Source organism: Globicephala melas, chromosome 4 (assembly GCF_963455315.2).
Source record: "Globicephala melas chromosome 4, mGloMel1.2, whole genome shotgun sequence".
Classification (NCBI taxonomy): domain Eukaryota; kingdom Metazoa; phylum Chordata; class Mammalia; order Artiodactyla; family Delphinidae; genus Globicephala; species Globicephala melas.
Window position 1 is genome coordinate 87,760,901 of NC_083317.1, and position 17,314 is coordinate 87,778,214.

The following is a 17,314-nucleotide window of genomic DNA, read 5'->3' on the forward strand; positions in this document are numbered from 1 at the left end:
TGCTCCCTTTAGAAAAATGAAAGAAGGTAGAATGTGAAAAGTCAACAAGAAATGGGAGGCGGTTTTATTTTATAAAACAGAAAATGAGCAAGGCTGTGATGAGTCTCCTCTTAGCCACTCTCTTAAGGAGGGGACTAGAGTCATTGGCAGATGGCAGGCATCTCTTTCCAGCGTATGGTTGATAACACTTGTGAGGGGCTATAGTAGCCACAACAGTGCCCTTTAGGAAAGAAAGAGTGGATTCCAGCGGTCAAGTCCTAGTCGCACACTCTGGGATGATGTTTTTTTTTGGTGTCTACTTTACAAGAGGGCACAACCACCATCACCTGATTAGCAAAGTGTCATTTGTAAGCAGTAGAGTACAATTTTCGTTGGATGTACGCACACTGTAATTTAGTCAGGATTCCCGTACTACATTATTCATTCCAGACGTGAGAGAAGAGCAATAAATATCTTATTTCTTTTTCTTGCTGTTCTAAATTTAGTTTATTGTTCTTGTTGATTGATTTTCATGGGGTCATACGAAGTATTACTCACACTGGTTAAGTTACCCTTTACTGCTCACTCACACTGGTTCAGTTACCTTTACTGCTATGTCCATTTTATCCTGTGGCTAATGCAATGCTCTGGGCCAGGAGAGAGATTTTATTCTTTGTTTGCTTGTTTTTTGTTAAAGTTTAGCTTCAGTATATGCATGTCATTCTGGATAATGCAAACCCAGAAAACCTCCCAGCATTGATAATGTGGGAGTTTGCTCTTGCATTCACATCAGACTTATGAGGATCTGCATTACACATTAATACTCAAGATAAATAGTTGTTCTGATCCTCATTCCTTGACCCTAGGAGGTAATATGTTGTAATGGTAGGGTATTAAGGATGTCTGTGCTTTGGGTGACAATTCATGAAAAATCAATTTGTAATTCAGTGGGTTTATTTGCACAAAGATCCAGATATGCAAAATTACTTGTTTTTAACAAATGGGAGTTAGATTTTGTGTTTGATTGGCAAAATGGTAAATGGTTTGATGGAAAGAGCACTGGACTGTGAATCAAGTAATGGGAATTTAATTCTTCATTTACTGTCAAACCTTGACCATTTAGTTTTCTTGAGCCTTGGTTTCCTTACCTATAAAATAATCCCAATCATGACTTGCATTTTACAGTGGTCTCCTAGTTTAAAATGAATTTGATATATGTTACTCTATTTAAAAGTGACAATAACCTTGTGAGTGTTGACTTAGTTACTATTAGTTCCATTTTGCAGATGATAAAACTGAGGTGCTAAGGGGATTTCCAAGTCATGCTGCTAGAATATGGCAGAAATGTAACATGACCCACAGTTTCCTACTTCCAAATACCACCCCACAGTGGGGTTTTTGGCTTGATTTCCTTACAAGAAATTGCTAAGAATCAAAACGTATGATATAGTCTTCCTCTCTACCTCAGCCACTGACTCTCATGGTCACACCCTTAATTTTATCACCACCAGTAATTGCGTATCGGAAATCTGGATACTCAGCATCCTACTCCCTGGTCAGTAAGTGCTGTTTTGAAGCTTATTTATTCCAAGCTTCTCTCTGCAACAAATTTTTGATCTTATTGAATCCCCTACCCAATGACACTGGCTTTTTTCATTATCCATCAACCTCTCACCTCTTCTCTTTACCTCTTTTGTTACCTCAATTGATTTCATGGTCTTTCACTATATCCCCCACTGTAGAAACCCTTAACTCCTTTGCCTCACTTTCCCTTCATTTTATTTGTCAGACTAAACCTCAGTGTTGGGTGAAAACAGCTATCCATTTTTTCGCTTCCTGTACAGTGACAGCCAAACTTTACTGAAGAAAATCACAAAATCCGATGTACTGGTTTCACATTAATTAATGACTAAATTTCAAACAGCATTCAGCCACCACTTACAGTTCCCTAGTGAGTTCAGTTTCTCTCTCTTAGAAACAATTCAGATCTTCACCTCTCTTGTCAAACTTCCTACAGTTTCCAGTTCCCTAACTGATGACCTTGCCTTTTCCACCACAGAGCTACACATCTGCTGGCATCTGTTCTCACCTTTTCTGTTTTTCCTCATGGAATGTTTGCCCTGTTCCTATCCAAGATTTGCCCCTTTATTCTCACTCAAGATCCTCTTCTCTCCTACCTTTGAAAAGATTTCTCTCCTTCAGTTATCCTTCATCTCCCTTCCTCTTACTTGATCACTCCAATTAGCAGGATTCTAGAATCTTCCATATTAAAACAAAACAAAAATTCTTGGTCCTGCATCTCCCGTTAGTTAACTCCTTATTCTTCTGCTCATCTTCACAGCAAAACTTCTCAAATGAATTGGGTAGACCTACCGTCTTCTCTTCCTCATTTCCCATTCAGTCTTCATGCACTCCAATTGGATGTTAATCCCCATCTCTCACTGAAACCTCTTGTCAAGGTCAATAATAATTTCTAAGGTGCCAGATCCAATGTACAGGCCTTTATTCTAAAGTCACCTGAACTCTTATCAGCACTCAATGTAGTTGACTACTTATTTCCTGAGCAACTCTCCTCTTTTGGATTCTGTAACACCACATGCTCTTGGTTTTCCTTCCATCTAATTGTTTCTTCTCAGTTTTCTTAGGTGCCTCTTCAGTCTCTACCTGTTCTCCAGATGTTGAAGTGGCTTCTCTTCTTTGTCTATGCTTCTTAGATGACCTTATCCAGTTCTATGGCTTTAAATACCATCTGTAGCAAAGTGACTCACGAGTCTATATCTCTAGACTTATCTCCTGAGCTCCAGACTCCAGTTTCTCAAGCCAAAAATTTAAGAATAACTTTTGATTCCTTTCTCTACTTCACCATGGTTTCCCACATCCAGATAATCTCCACATTCTATTGTTTCTATTTTCAGTATATCTGTCTAACAGTTCTCTTCTGTTTCTACTACTACAACCCTGGTTTAAGCTACCAACATTTCTCTCATCTGGACTGCAGTAATAACCTCATTGCTGGTATCTGTGCTTCCCTGATTTTCCCCTCACCATCTACACCTTACAGCAGTTAGAGAGATAATTTTAAAAGGGGAAATTAGACTAAGACATTCTTTGCTTTAAATCTGCTAGTAGATTTCCACTCTTCTTGAAATTTGAACTCTCTATAGGCCCTGTGTGGTCTCTCTATCATTATTATGTCCGACATTTCTTCTCCATCCAGCCCCACTGGACATGCCAAGTCTCCTCAGGGCCTTTGCACATACTTTCCTCTCTTCCTGGATTAGTCCATTCCCAGCTCTTGGCTTGGTTCGATCCTTCTCATCTTTTTGTGTTCATATCAATATCACATCCCTAGGGAGGCGTTGAATCACCACTCCTTCTAAGAGGCCCACTTGCTTTTCCTCTTTTCCCCAATTACTTTCTACCATTAAAATTTTTTTCTTTATAGTCCTTCTCACAACAGAAATGACTTTAAATTTTTTTATTTGTTTATTGTGCATCTCACATCTCTCTCAACCAAAGGGTCAAAATATGACATTATGAATCTTGTTTATATTTTTTACAGCTTTTCTTCAGTGCTTGGTTCATTTCCCATACCTAGTAGGCTCTCAGTAAGAATACTTGTTGGATGAATGCATAAACATGAGGGATGTGAAACTGTTTGTCTATTGTGTTGTGCTGGTGTAACACATCCTACTCTTCACAGATGAGCTGGATTACTTTTGTAGATCAGTAACACAAATGGTCTGTATTGGGTACTAAACGGTAAAATGATAAGCCATATTGACTATATTTGCCCTGAAACAGCTCTCTTTCCCCCATGAAGAGATATCTTGTTTTGCAGAATCAAAACTAGAACTATTAGGATGTGCAGAGACTATAATGAAATGTTGACTCAGGTAAATAATATCCATTAAGAAAGATTTATGGGGAAATGGCATTGCATAGGGTGAATATAATTTTATTTCTTCTGTGCTTTTAAATACATGATATTTGGACTTCTGTTGCATATTCTAGATGATGGCCTGAGCAGAATATGTGATAGTACTCTAGCACCATAGGAAATGGTCTTAAAACACTGATATCATAGAGGCAAGGAATGGGGATCAAAGAGCATTACTCACCATGATTTGTTTCTAGCTTCTCTGTCAAAACTGGAAGGTTTCCTTTAAAAGTAATTCAAAGCTCATTCAGACTAAGAGTTAATACAGACCCAGAGAAACTGCCCATGTCTCAGCTTAAGTATCTGAGTAATTAAAGGTATACTACTTTGAAGGTCTCACACCTTCCCATTTTCATTGAATTCCAGGGATTAAAGAAATCACCCAATGTCTTAATGCCAAGGCTCTAAAGCCCAGAATTTCAGTTGGTACACATCCTAATTAGTAAGTCAAGTTATTAGATGATATCTTGATCAGAAAATGGTATAAGCAGTAAATAAGTAATCCCTGAATGTCTTTTTTATGAACATCCTTTTGTTTGATGGCCAATATTTGCATATTTTTCCTACCTGTTACATATCCCTAAGGAAGTGTTTGGATTTTAAATATTTTTATTTAGAGATTATATTTGTTATTTAAAGCAGCATAGCACTATAGCCAGTTTCAAAGCCTAACCTCCCTACACCATTCTTGCTTAGTTTCTGTACTCTTTCTTCCAGTGTCTTTGTTTCCCTCTTTTCCTTAAATTTATTTTCTTCTTACAGAAGAAACCTTAGCAAATACTGGTAGGTGCAGAGAAAAACAGAGGAAGAAAGACAAATTACCACCCAGAACGAACTGCACTTAAAGTTCTGAAATATGATACTTTAGGTATGAGGCAAATTTTGAGGACTTCCTCTAGCTTTAACCACAGTGTTGGTTGAAACTTGGAAGAAGATTGTGTTGTAGTTGTAAATTAATTAATCTTTGAAATACTTTGGGTAAAACCAAAAATAGCACAGCAACATTTGTTTTACTTGCTTGATATAAAAAGGTGTTTGTTATCTAACTGGAGGTAAAGATTTTTGATGTTTTGGTATTAAAATGACCTCAAATAAAAGACAGAATATTTCTGAGATACTAATATGCATTTTCCCATTCCACATTAAGCTTTAAACAAAAATTCAAACCTTATAATTTTTAGAGGGTCCAAACCTAAAAAGATGATGGTGCTTCCCAGCCCCAATATGTAATAGAAAAGAAGTAAAGCTAAACTGTAAAATAAATATGAAGACGTTCACAATATGGTATTTATCATAATGACTATTTTGAATCCTTTTTCTTTTGTAAATGTCAGGTTCTTTCATGGAGCATTTACTGGGTGCCCCTGCTTCGCCTGTGCCCAAACATGTCTCCTGTCGCTGCCTCCCTGATGAAGGAGTTGCTGACATTGCCTGCGTGAGCAGCAGTGGTGCTCTCTGAGCTGTTGGTCATGCTTCCCTTCCTTGCTGTTGTTAGCATCTCTGTGATGCAGAGCGAGCCTAATGTGTGCCAGCCAGAATGGGGAAATGGCCCATCTGCTCTGTGCTGGGCTTTAATTTCATCATCAGTGGTGGCTTCAAAGCGGATGCCTGAACAAGGGGTACGCAATGGCCATTTACTCAGAGGCTATGGGAGAGGAACTTCAGTTGGTCTGATTATAGCCAATAATGTAGAATGAGGGCCAAAACATGCTAATCAGCTTGTCCCTGAAGCTGCGGTGTCTATGCAGGTCCAAACAGATGGAACTGGCCAGGAAGCTTGGTACACTCTGTTTCTAACTCAGTGATGTTGCTTTGTGGTTGTATGACCTTGGACAAATCACTTCACCTTCATGCTTTGTCATAGCAAAGTGTCATCAGTAAGCTGCAGATTATAGAATGTACGCTATCTTAATCTCCTGGCTGTTTTGGGGACACATGGCATAACATCAGATCTCACTCATCTGAGCACAGCATGAAGCTGCTTCCGTTGTGGCCATCAAAAGAGTAATCATTCTTTTTGAATTCTACTGCCATTTTGTTAGCATCTCTCTTTGAACATCTAATAAATTCATTAGCAAGTATTTATTAGATGTGTCCACTTTGTTCCAGGTAGTATTCTAAGTACTTAGAATACTTACGTGCTAAGTACTTCAGCGGTTATGATTGCAGAGGCGTAGTAGAATCAGGTACAAAGATAAATAACTGAGTTCTTGAGGATTTACTTTAAAAATAATACAGATTACCTATATTCTGATTCTCTCCCCACAACTTCTACACTCCTTTGTGATAGTCTCTGCCTTTAAAAACTCCTTGACTGTTTAAAGCATTCATCAGCATGCCCTATGGAAAGTAATGACAGTATATTGAACACTTACTAGTGCCAGGCATTCTTCTAAATGCTTTACATGAGTTAACTCACTCAGTCATCATCACAGCATTACTATTATACACATTTATAGATGAGATGAGAAAATGGCACAGAGGAGTTAAGTAACCTGCCTAGGGTCACACAGTGAGTGTGTGGCAGAGCCTAACACAGGCAGCCTAACTCCAGAGCACATATTCTTAATCCTCACAGTCACTTCCCGTGGTTGGCTGTTGAATGAATGAGTGACGAATGTTAGAATATTTTAAATGTGTAAAGCACTTTACAAGTTTAAGTCATTAGTACTGTTTTTGCTACAGACATAACTATTAGTACAGGATTACAATTGACACTCTTCAGCATTTCAGGGGAAAGAAATCTCAGCATTCTACTTTTGTTGTTAGAGTTCAGTAACAGATAGGGAGCAAGCACCTGACCAGAGTTGATCAAACTTAGTATAAAATGCAAGTTCAGCTGTAGGAGAACTAGAAAAAAAGTCCCTGATTTCTTGCCCTCATTCATGGGGTCATGCCATTTAGGCCAATTCTGGGTGACTTCTGATTGCTAGCTCAGCCCACAGTGATCTCTTCCCCAAAAGACTATGTACCTGTTACCTTTTGTATCTCAAACTGACTCTTCACTAACTTTACCTTTACTCTCATTATACTCTGTCTAGTACCTAAGCTAGACAACACAGCCTCATGTTCAGTTTCTCTTCTTCTTCACTTTGTGGTTAAATCTTGCCCATTAAGTGCTTCTCAAAGGTATCCCCTCCCTTCTACTCTATTAACTTTAGTATCTCAGATTACACCACTGTAATAGGTTCCTAACTGACATGCTAGCCTATGATCTGTATTTTCTCCAGTCTTTCCTCCAGTTTTCCATTCTCTAACTTACGTTTATAAAATGCACATCTGATAATATCCCTTCCTGTTGAAAGTCATTAATAGCACCCAACTGCCTCCAAGGTTGACCATAAACTTCTTAGCATGGTGGTCAATGCATTCCACAATTGAGCCCCAACCTGTTCTTTGGATATCATCTGCCATCATACTTCCTTATTAATCCGCTACACTGTAGCCACACTGAGCTACTTGTTATTCCTGAAATGGATCATATGCTCCCATGTCCCCAGGACACATGCCCTGCCTTCTTGGAAAAAATTCCTTTCCTTCTCCACCTGTTAAAATGTTTGATTTTCTTCAAGGCAAGCTCAAATGTCCTTTCCTGGTTACCCCAAACTAGAATTCTTTGCTATTTACAACACTCTATGTTTATAGTTCTCCTCTGACCCTTATTTTGTTTTATGTTGAAGGGTGGTAAATATGCCTTTTCCATAATACACTGGAAAACTCTTGAACTTTAAAAGAACAAATTCACCTCTGAAGCTACGTACCACCTTAGCATAGTTGTCCTGTATTTTTAGTTTTCTAAGTGTGTAGGTCTCATCTCCCCATAAAGACTGTAGGCTTTTGGCAAAGTTACAATATGAGCTAGCTTATATATTTGGGGCTTTAGTTGAATTTAAATTTGCTTCTACTAGTTAATATGCTCGTGTAGGGGACCAAGAGAAAGCTATTAACTCTGATTCCTACTTCCAGTGAGGGCTAAGAGAAGTAACATCTGCAAAGCACTGGATACACAGTACAAGCTCAATAGAGGTAACGACTGGTTAGCTTTATGGTTGAACTCCGTGGCACATCAGTTTATGTGACTTAGACTTGGCCTGAGTGATCCAGTCTCAGGGACTTATTGTCTCCCACAATAAAACACATGTGCAGTTTAATTCTAGAATACTCTCCAAAAGAACATTCCTCTTCCTCTCTTTCCTATAGTACCTTCAGGTACCTTTATCGTGTCTCCAGTTAATCTAGAGCAAATAACCTATTTAATAGTACCTTGTAAATGCTTTTCATTTTGAAGAGATTATTATTATTATTATATCTATTTGTCTGTAAACTAATTCTTTGTATCCCCTTGCTTTGGTCTTCCTGTGACATAGAAGAAACCTTACTCTTGTAGAGTACCTACCGTGCCTGAAGCATAGTAGACAATGAATAAATATTTGTTGGCACATTGACTGGGGAATAAGTGAATGGCCTCCATGCTCCTGGTAGGCAAAAAAGTACAAACCATTTATTACATGAGTTGTCCAAACGAGTCATGCAAAACTAGCCTGGGCTTCTAGGCAGCATAGCTGGTAATGCTTTTCTATCCTGAAGCAGATGGGTCTACTCCTCCCTAAAATAACAAGTACCAATAGATCCATTGAGACGACAGTGCCATGGTGGTGCAGCCAGAGTTTAAAAGAACATGAGCATTACATGAGGCAGGGAATTAATTTGTCTGCTGGAGTGGAGGAGGAAGTTACACTGGGGAATTACTATTCATCTCTTTAGGACTGCTCCCTCTCTCATTACCTAATGAGGCTCTGCCAAGCAGGAGACCCATAAATTCCCACCGTCTGAAGAGCAGTGTGAAGTCAGGATTCTCACTGGAGAACCGGACCCTAAAGTCTAGCTGCGTCCATCTAGGCAGTGTGTGCTGGATGACGAGGAGAGCCTCCACAGTGACTCCTGAAACCCAAATCAGAGCCGATGGGGGCAAAGTTTGCAACTAAACTCCTTCATGTGCAAGGCCCAGGAATAAGGTGCTGTTGGATTTCCCCTTCAGACTGGAATGGCTAACAGGTCATTCTATTGCCCCCATCAGTGGAAAGTTTAAAACTGAGTTGACTGAGAAGTGTGTCTTTTGTAGATGGCTGCCACAGACTGACATAATGCCATGAGATTATAACATAATCACCTACCACATGTTCTTTTTTGGAAAAAACAATACCAAAACTCTATCTCCTTTTCCTTTCCTTCTCAAGATCCCTATATCACCATGTCCTATTTTCCAAACCTTTTTTTTTCTTTTGGGGGCCAAGGTCATTGACTAATAAGACCCTGAGATCTTAATGGCAAAGTGAGTGGATTATTTTAATTCCCATTTGACCTCATTTCCAAGTGACTTCCTCAGCAATGAGTAAGACTACCCACCTCTGGGCTCTAAAAGTATTTAATGGATGTATCTCTCGCTACCAGTTTAGTGCAGATTATGTCTTCCTACTTATCCTTTCGTAAGAATATGTCTGATCTGCTCTTTGTGTCCCTGCCTCCATGCCCAACAATACTAGGTCTCTGAGGCATGTTTGTTGATTGGCTGGCATTTAAGAGTTTAACAGCTAATGTTATTTGGACACTTTTTTAGTTTAGTTTAGTTTTTTACATCTTTATTGGAGTATAATTGCTCTAAAATGGTGTGTTAGTTTCTGCTTTATAACAAAGTGAATCAGTTATACATATACATATGTTCCCATATCTCTTGCGTCTCCCTCCCTCCCACCCTCCCTATCCCACCCCTCCAGGCGGTCACAAAGCACAGAGCTGATCTCCCTGTGCTATGCGGCTGCTTCCCACTAGCTATCTACCTTACGTTTGGTAGTGTATATATGTCCATGCTTCTCTCTCGCTTTGTCACAGCTTACCCTTCTTAAAACACATGTCTTGGGACTAAGAGTCATTGCCTCTTAAAGACCCATGTTGAATTCAGAAGGAGGTCTGCTATAGTCCTCCTGTGATTTTCACATCCACGCTGGTGGGAGAGAGCCCCTCTCTGCAGTCTTACATAGTTACTCTGGGTGTCATTACCTAATTAAAGGCAGAAGAAAATGCTGAGATAATAAATTTAATCAGCTTTCCAGATGTTAAAAATTCTCAGACACCTCTGCCCTGACACATCTACATTCCAATCTGTTCAATTCAGCTGTCACAATTTCACCCCAATTTACCCCTTGCAAACACTTGAAATACTGCTTTTAATTAATTCTCCATACTCAGAACTTTGAGCGATGCCAAGTTAGTTAATTACCCAAGTTATGGCTTTAAGCATTTCCTGGATGTGAATTATAAAAATTTTAGTGAATTCCAGCATCAGATCTTCAAAGACTTTAGCCTCCTCCCTCCCCAGCACTGTTCTGAGGTGTGAGAGGTGAGTGTGCTGGGTACAAAATGACCAGATGGTACAGAACAGTATCTAGATGATGTTTTCACTCTCAACTAGCAGATAGTTGTTTAGAAACATTCTCATTAACCTTATTGAAAATATAGGAGGTTTCAAGGGAAAGTTGTAACCAGCTTTTGAGTAAGCTGGTTTGGAACTGTTATTGTAGAAATTCTCTTAGGACAAGTTTCTTATTGCTCTGTTCTAGGTATTACAAATTTGAGATCAGATATAATGATGCCAAATTTGCCCTGTTGTAGTGGAAATTTGTCTTATAAGGAGTTTCTTATGAGGGAAGGAAGGAAAGAAATAACCTTTATTTATTTTCTTTTTCTATGTAGGCATTCTAATATATGCATTCTTAGGACAAGATCCCCATTGTTACAGGTGAAGAAACTAAAACTCAGAAAGGGAAACTAAGTCAGAAAGAAACCATGCCAGAGGAAGGATTTGAACTCAGGTTTGTCAGACTCTCGGGGGCCATGCTTTTTTCATTAGACCACACTGCCCCTGTGGTAATTTGATAAACAGGGTTCCACCATTAGGAAAGTCATTAATACAGTTCTTGTTATCCTTGAGATCATGAGGATCCATTTGTTGGTTAAACTGAGGCCTTCTTGGTTTGTTGCAATCATTATTACTTGTCCGCAAGAGATAGGTTTCTTGAGTTTCTTAAGTATGAGCACTTGTCTCGCCTCTCCTAGCAGAGGACAAGTCTCAGTCGATATTTCAACATAATGGACATGATGTCACAAAGACACAAGGCCTCAGGATAGTTAAGGAATAGTTTTATGTTCCAAGGTAACTTCAACTATGTTGCTCCATTCTCAGTTTTAATAGCTAGCTTCTGTTAGCAGACATTAATCCAAAACTGTTGAAAGCATAACATTCAGAATATTTCAGGCCTGGGAGAAAGTGTATAGACTAAAGTCCAGTCTCCTGATGGAGAATCAATTAGCATAAACAAACTCTTTACTTAGGAGTGGGAAAACAGATTGTACCCCACACTGCCAAACTCCCTACTCCCACTCATAAGCCATCATTTTTATTTTCTAAAATTTGAATTTGTGCAGATTATTCTGGGATTCTTAGTATCCCCCAAGCTCCCCTACCCTCCCCAAAATGGCATCTGGCAATGTTTGAGTGGACAAGAATTGTTTGTTGATAGAGCTATAAAAAGTTGCTCTCTGCTTAGTACCTAAGCAGGAAATCTTGATTTAGGAATCAGGAGGGAAAAAGAGCAAATGTTTATACTAAAGAGAATTTATTGTATTAGGTGAACGATGTACTTTTACAGTGGACTAAGCTCCGGGATATGGAAATAGCTGAAATATTTGTCATTTTTTTCTGATTTTTACTTGCTATTTTTGAGTATAATTTTGGCTGTAGTCATTTTTGAGTAAAGTGATGGCTCCTAGCTAGGCAGAATTAGGCCTCCATAGACACAGAGAGAAATGTCCCAGAGGAATTATGGAAGGTTCACTGGTCTTGGAGTCAAAAAATCCCAGACTGGAGTCCTACTTCTGGAGACAACAGACTAACTTGGGTTAGTTACCAGACTTTTAAAAACCTTTATTATTGTATCCACAGAATGGGTACATTAGAAATGTCAGTCCTATTGTCTGCCATGCCCATCTGGTCCTGTTTGAACCAAGTAACCTCATTGCCTACATTCAGAGCAAACTGGACTAGGGTAGACACTGACAGAGGGTGGTTTAGCAAACCTTGAGGGGATTTGTCATGAAAAGATGAGCTGGGATTTGAAAGAGGAAATATAGACTAGAGCCCTGAGGTAGAATCAGGGCCAAGAGAAGTCATGGTGAGCAGAAGTTAGGAGCACTTCAATCAAGCAACATTGAGATGGAGAAAAAATTTATAGATTCAAGGAGAAGACTCAGCCAGTTATTATGCTAGCACAGTCATTAAGACCCCAGGTTTTGGAGTGAAATAGATGTGGATTCTTGTCAGTTGTGTGATCTTCAGCAATTTATTTAACTTCTCTAAGGCTCTGGTTTCTTGTCAGTGAAATGAAGATAATAGTAGTATTTTCACCATAGTGTTGTTGTGAGGATTACATAAATTAACATGTAGAAAACCCTTAAAACAGTGCTTGGCACTTCACTAAATCCTATGTCAGTGTTTGTGGTCACAATTTTATTGAATGAGAAGCACTATACCAAGTGCTTTATGTGATGTATGTCATGAACACTTCAACAACTTTATGAGGTAGGTTCTATTAATATCTCCACTTTACAGATGAGGAAACTAAGGCACAGAGAGGTTAATTAATATCTTCACTGTCACACAGCTAGTAAGTAGCATAGCTGGCATTTAAACCTGGGCTTTTGGGCTTGTTGATTACTGCCTCTCCATGATTGACGTGTTCCAAGAGGAGAGCAGAGCAGAGCAGCAGAGAGTGGCTGAGTCCTAGAGGTAGCTGACACCTGGTATAAAAGAAGAGCAAAATAAGCCTGTGGAGATTTATGGTTGCCCTGGGTCCAATTATAGGTCCTAGGAAGCCTGACTGTGCCTGTTCCTGTTCTTGGGATCCCACAGAATCCTTGTGTGTCCTTCCAGGATGTAGCCCCTTTCATAAGAGGGCTCCAGTGACCCTCTGTTCCAAGCATAACAACAAAAAAGAGGAGTTGATGAGACTGAGCCAAGGGGTATCAACTCTTGCTCCGTCTTTTTCTCTAGGATGTGTGAAAGGTTTTTGTTCCATGGAAATAAAGATGAGTTTGTTTCGGTCACCACCATCCACCTAACATTTAGCATAGCACATAGTAAGAGCTCCTGAAATACTCATTGAATAAATGAGTGAAAAACTGTGAAACACTGAAGAAATATAAAGTACCATTACTTTCTTCTAGTAATTGATGTCAGTATTCTTGTTCTTTCAAAGACTAATTCTTCATGCACCAGTCTATACAGTTATAGAAAAGGACCTTCTGCTAGAAAACCAAAAATTTGTATTATAGTCACAAAACTAAGTGGTTCAGATTGCTTTTACTTGAAAGACTAAGAGAGCAAAAAAGACATTTAAGGTCATTATTCTATATTTGACATGTCAATAATTTATCAGGCACAATTCCTAACTATAAAAGGCCTATTATAGCTTCATTTAATGTGAAATACTGTGTTATTAACTTGCTATATTAAGTGTATTTCATTCTAACCATCGTAATTTCAAAGAGATCCCAGTCTCTTTCCATCTCTGCTGGTAGTTAAAATAAGATTTGGCTTCTGTCATTACAGCAAATCATATTCTAGTGAGTATTGACCTTCTTGAGGGTCACATGTCTATACACTCTAAACTATAATCGGTTAATGATATCATTTCACAAATCTCCAGAAATAGATGCTTTTCATCCTGATCAATGTTGCATTCTCTTCAAGCAATGCAGAAGAGCAATTCTCTTCAAGCAATGTTGCATTCTCTTCAAGCAATGCCCCTCTTTTCCTTGCTGAAAATTCACTGCAAGACCAGTGGTTCCCATTTTCCAATCACGGCTTCTCCTTGATCCTACGGCATTAAATGCTTAAAATTTAATGCTGGAGCTTATAGTGCCGTGAGCTCCAGAGGTAGAAGTAAATGAAAACTCAACCTTTCAGGCTGTATTGCTGTGCAGGCTTTTGTGTTTGTTTCTCCCTCCCCACCCCCAGGGTGGCTGAAACGGTTTGCTATCAGAATGCTCTCCTGTCAGAGGAACTTGGTTATCGCTGTGATGCCGTGATTGGAAAATGTTACTATTAAAGAATTACAGTAACCAGGACTCTTTCTGACCAGGTCCATTTGCTCCTGCAGAATTTTGTCAACACAGCAGGAGCCTAGGGATTCCTGTCACTTGTGGTAGCACTTGAGAGTCTATGTTTGCTTTTTCTTGGGGAAATTTCAGAAGATGAGAAAGCTCTGCTGCTCTGAGAGTTTCTGAGCCTCTGTAACCTTGGAGAATGGAGCTATAAAGAGGAGATGGGGAGGGAGTGTTGGGTGGAGGTGGGGGGCTAGATAGCATCTGATAAACTGATGTGGCTGTGAAGGATTACCATCATATTTTTTTGGTTTGTCTTTATCTTGATAAAAACTCAGAAACATAAATTTATGCTTATAATTTCTAGAGTTGGTTTATTATCCTAATGTATTTAGACAGTTGTAACTTCTTAGTAGGGGCTGGAACTTTGGGGAGAGGCTTATGCTGAGAGGGAGAACACTGTGCCTGCTATGGCCCCAGGCCCCCGGACCCCCTTTCTGTACACCCTGCTGCACTGCTATGGAGCACACAGTGGTCATGCCTGAAGATTTTTCTTCTCTTAACTTTAGGAATCCCACTTGTTTTGCAGACCAGGCTCGGTCCTAGTATTCCCTTGATATGCTGTTTCCTATAAGAGCCCCAGATTCCAAAAATCATGCAGTTTACCCTGCCCTGAACACCACACAGGTCTGTGAGACACACCTGCACAAGGCCCGGTGTGTTCCTCCTAACTGCCCAGCCCCCTCTGTCAGGTCGGGGGTTGGATACCTCTCAGCCAGCATATCCCAGAGCACAGTGATGGGAAATGGCGCCCCACAGCCATACTGAAAAAAATATGGCAAAGTGTGTGTGGCCATCAACTCAAAACTCTTTCAGGGATTCTCTCATCCCCAGCCATATGCTTAGTACCACAGGTACGCTTTACTTCCTGTATCACTTTGGGAATATTTTTGGCAGTCTCCGTCATGCTCATATTTTCTCCACTGACAAGGGCTTTTCATCGACAGCCTTGTTTCTGTGCAGGGAGGCACAGAGAACAAGCCTCAGTTATCAGCTGAGAGATGTTAATCATGCTCGTGACAGACCTGCCTTAATGGGCCTTTAGTGGTATCTCTGCCCCCATCTCAGAGAATCTAAACAAAGCAGCCATTTACAATTTTGCTTTCATTTTCACCTTGACCGAAAAATGATCATTATTCCCATGGGTTGGGTAGTGATGTGTTAGGGGCCAAATGGGAGTAAATTTTGAGGAGCATTCGCTGTCATTATTTGCTTTGCCACTGTCTTGACTCTACAAACATGGAATGTGCATCAGATTGGAGCAATTCTACCGTAGCTGAGACCTGGGTGTGCAGGTGCAGAACCCTTCTGATAACGACCCCTGCCTTGTTGGAAGAGTGTGCTATTCCATTAGAGGTTTTATGAATGTGTGTAGCATTTGAATCTTCCTAAATTACTGTAACTGATTTCCCTCATCATTCACTGCAGAGTAGTTTTAATGGCTATACTCCATGAAGTACATACTGACAGTGAAACTGCCTTTATAAGGTGTTCTATGACCTTCAATGCCATTATTCCTTAACCAAATATATTTTTATGTTGGATATTAACAGTTGGTTAGACTCTTTATACCCATTATATCCATAAATCAGTGCATGTACAATAATTGAGAAAGACGAATTTGTTAAAACTTATGTCTATTCTTCCACATAATAATCTTAAGAACTGGACAGGTGCTTATTAATCACTCAGTAACGTTGAACTTCTCTACAATTACTGGACAACTCTAAATCTAGCTTATCTTTGGGATTTACAAGAGAGGGATTTAGATAGTTTGTACGGCCAGTTCAGTTACTCAGCACGCATCTACTGATAGTCCGCTGTTAGCCAAACTCTTCCCCCACACCCCAGGCTGGGGTGTCTGACCAGCAGGAGGAGGATACAGTCTAGCTCTTGAAGGGCTTGCAGACTCATAGGTGAATGAAAGGTGTGTACTCTTCATCTGAAATCGGCAATGGGAATCCAGGAGAATATCAACCTCCTCCCGTTTCACCTCCAGTCCAGAGGCAAAAAAGCCCTCATGGAAAAAGGCAGAGAGGGAAGCCCTGTTAGGGGCAAACCAGATTCAGTTAAGGGGAAGAAAGTAAATAAAAAAGAACTGGATAGAGATACATTTCGAGGTAAGAGGCGCTTTTAGAAAACTAATAAAATCAATAGGAAAAGAAAAACAAATGATATCTCCCCTTCCTCCCAAGTGAACTGGGAGGAAGGGAACATCCATTGAGTTGTTTTTCTATGTACCATACACCGTGCAAGTTATTTCATACATGTTCCAATTATTTCTCAAAACAGCCCTCTAAGTAGATGTTATGTCCATTTTATAGGTGAGGGACTGAGGTTAGAAATATTAAATATCTACCAAAATTCACATTCTAGTGCACAGTGAAGGTGATGTTCAAATACAGGTGGTCTAACTTCGAATACATTTTCTTTCACTTGACAGATGCCAACACCGCAACCGAAAATTCACAAACATGTTCATTCATTTATTCAGCAAGATACTAAGACCCCATTATATGCCCAACAGTCAAAATTACTTCTTTCTCACTCCTTTCTTTTTGGCTTTAATGCTACTCTTTCTTCTTGCCTTCTGCTTCTTACCCTTTTAAGTTCCTCTAAACTTGTTACTTGTGAAGAATTGATGACTTTGCATCCCTAGTCTGCTGTTTGGGAAATTAAATCATTTTGTTACATTGAACTTCTGATTTGTCTCCTGTAAAGTGGAGGATAGTTAAGAATCCCTACCCCCACGATGTTGGGTAGTTTAAGAGAGGTAATACTTGTGAGAGCACCTGTTGGGCAGCTGCTAGGTGCTTAGCAGATACATGCTCATTAATGTGTTCACCAAAGATTCTCTCTCTGCAGTGGAAGGTGATACAGACACTTGTCTCTTTGGAGAAAAATAACCCTGCTGATGGTGATGATGGTGAATAATGATGAAGAAAATACTTACAGACATAGGCCATCGGCTAGCTGGCTCCCTAAATATGTGTTTCGTGTGGTATACTCAGTGTTAAAAAACAAATTGTTGTCAACATTAAAAATCAGAAGATTTTACACAAAAAACCCAACTTCCTGATTTCTCTTGAAAAATGGGAATAGCTGTCAATAGTAGTTTGGCGTTTCCACATTAACTGGAGCCAAGCAGTCATGCCGCCTAGTCAAAGTGACCGTATG

At 39.6% G+C, this 17,314-nt stretch overlaps 1 protein-coding gene across 3 annotated transcripts in view; it reads right to left on the reverse strand.

Annotated features, from left to right (window-relative positions):
* Positions 1 to 17,314, reverse strand: part of KCNMB2 (potassium calcium-activated channel subfamily M regulatory beta subunit 2) — a 252,881-nt gene that overhangs the window by 55,212 nt on the left and 180,355 nt on the right. The window lies entirely within an intron of this gene.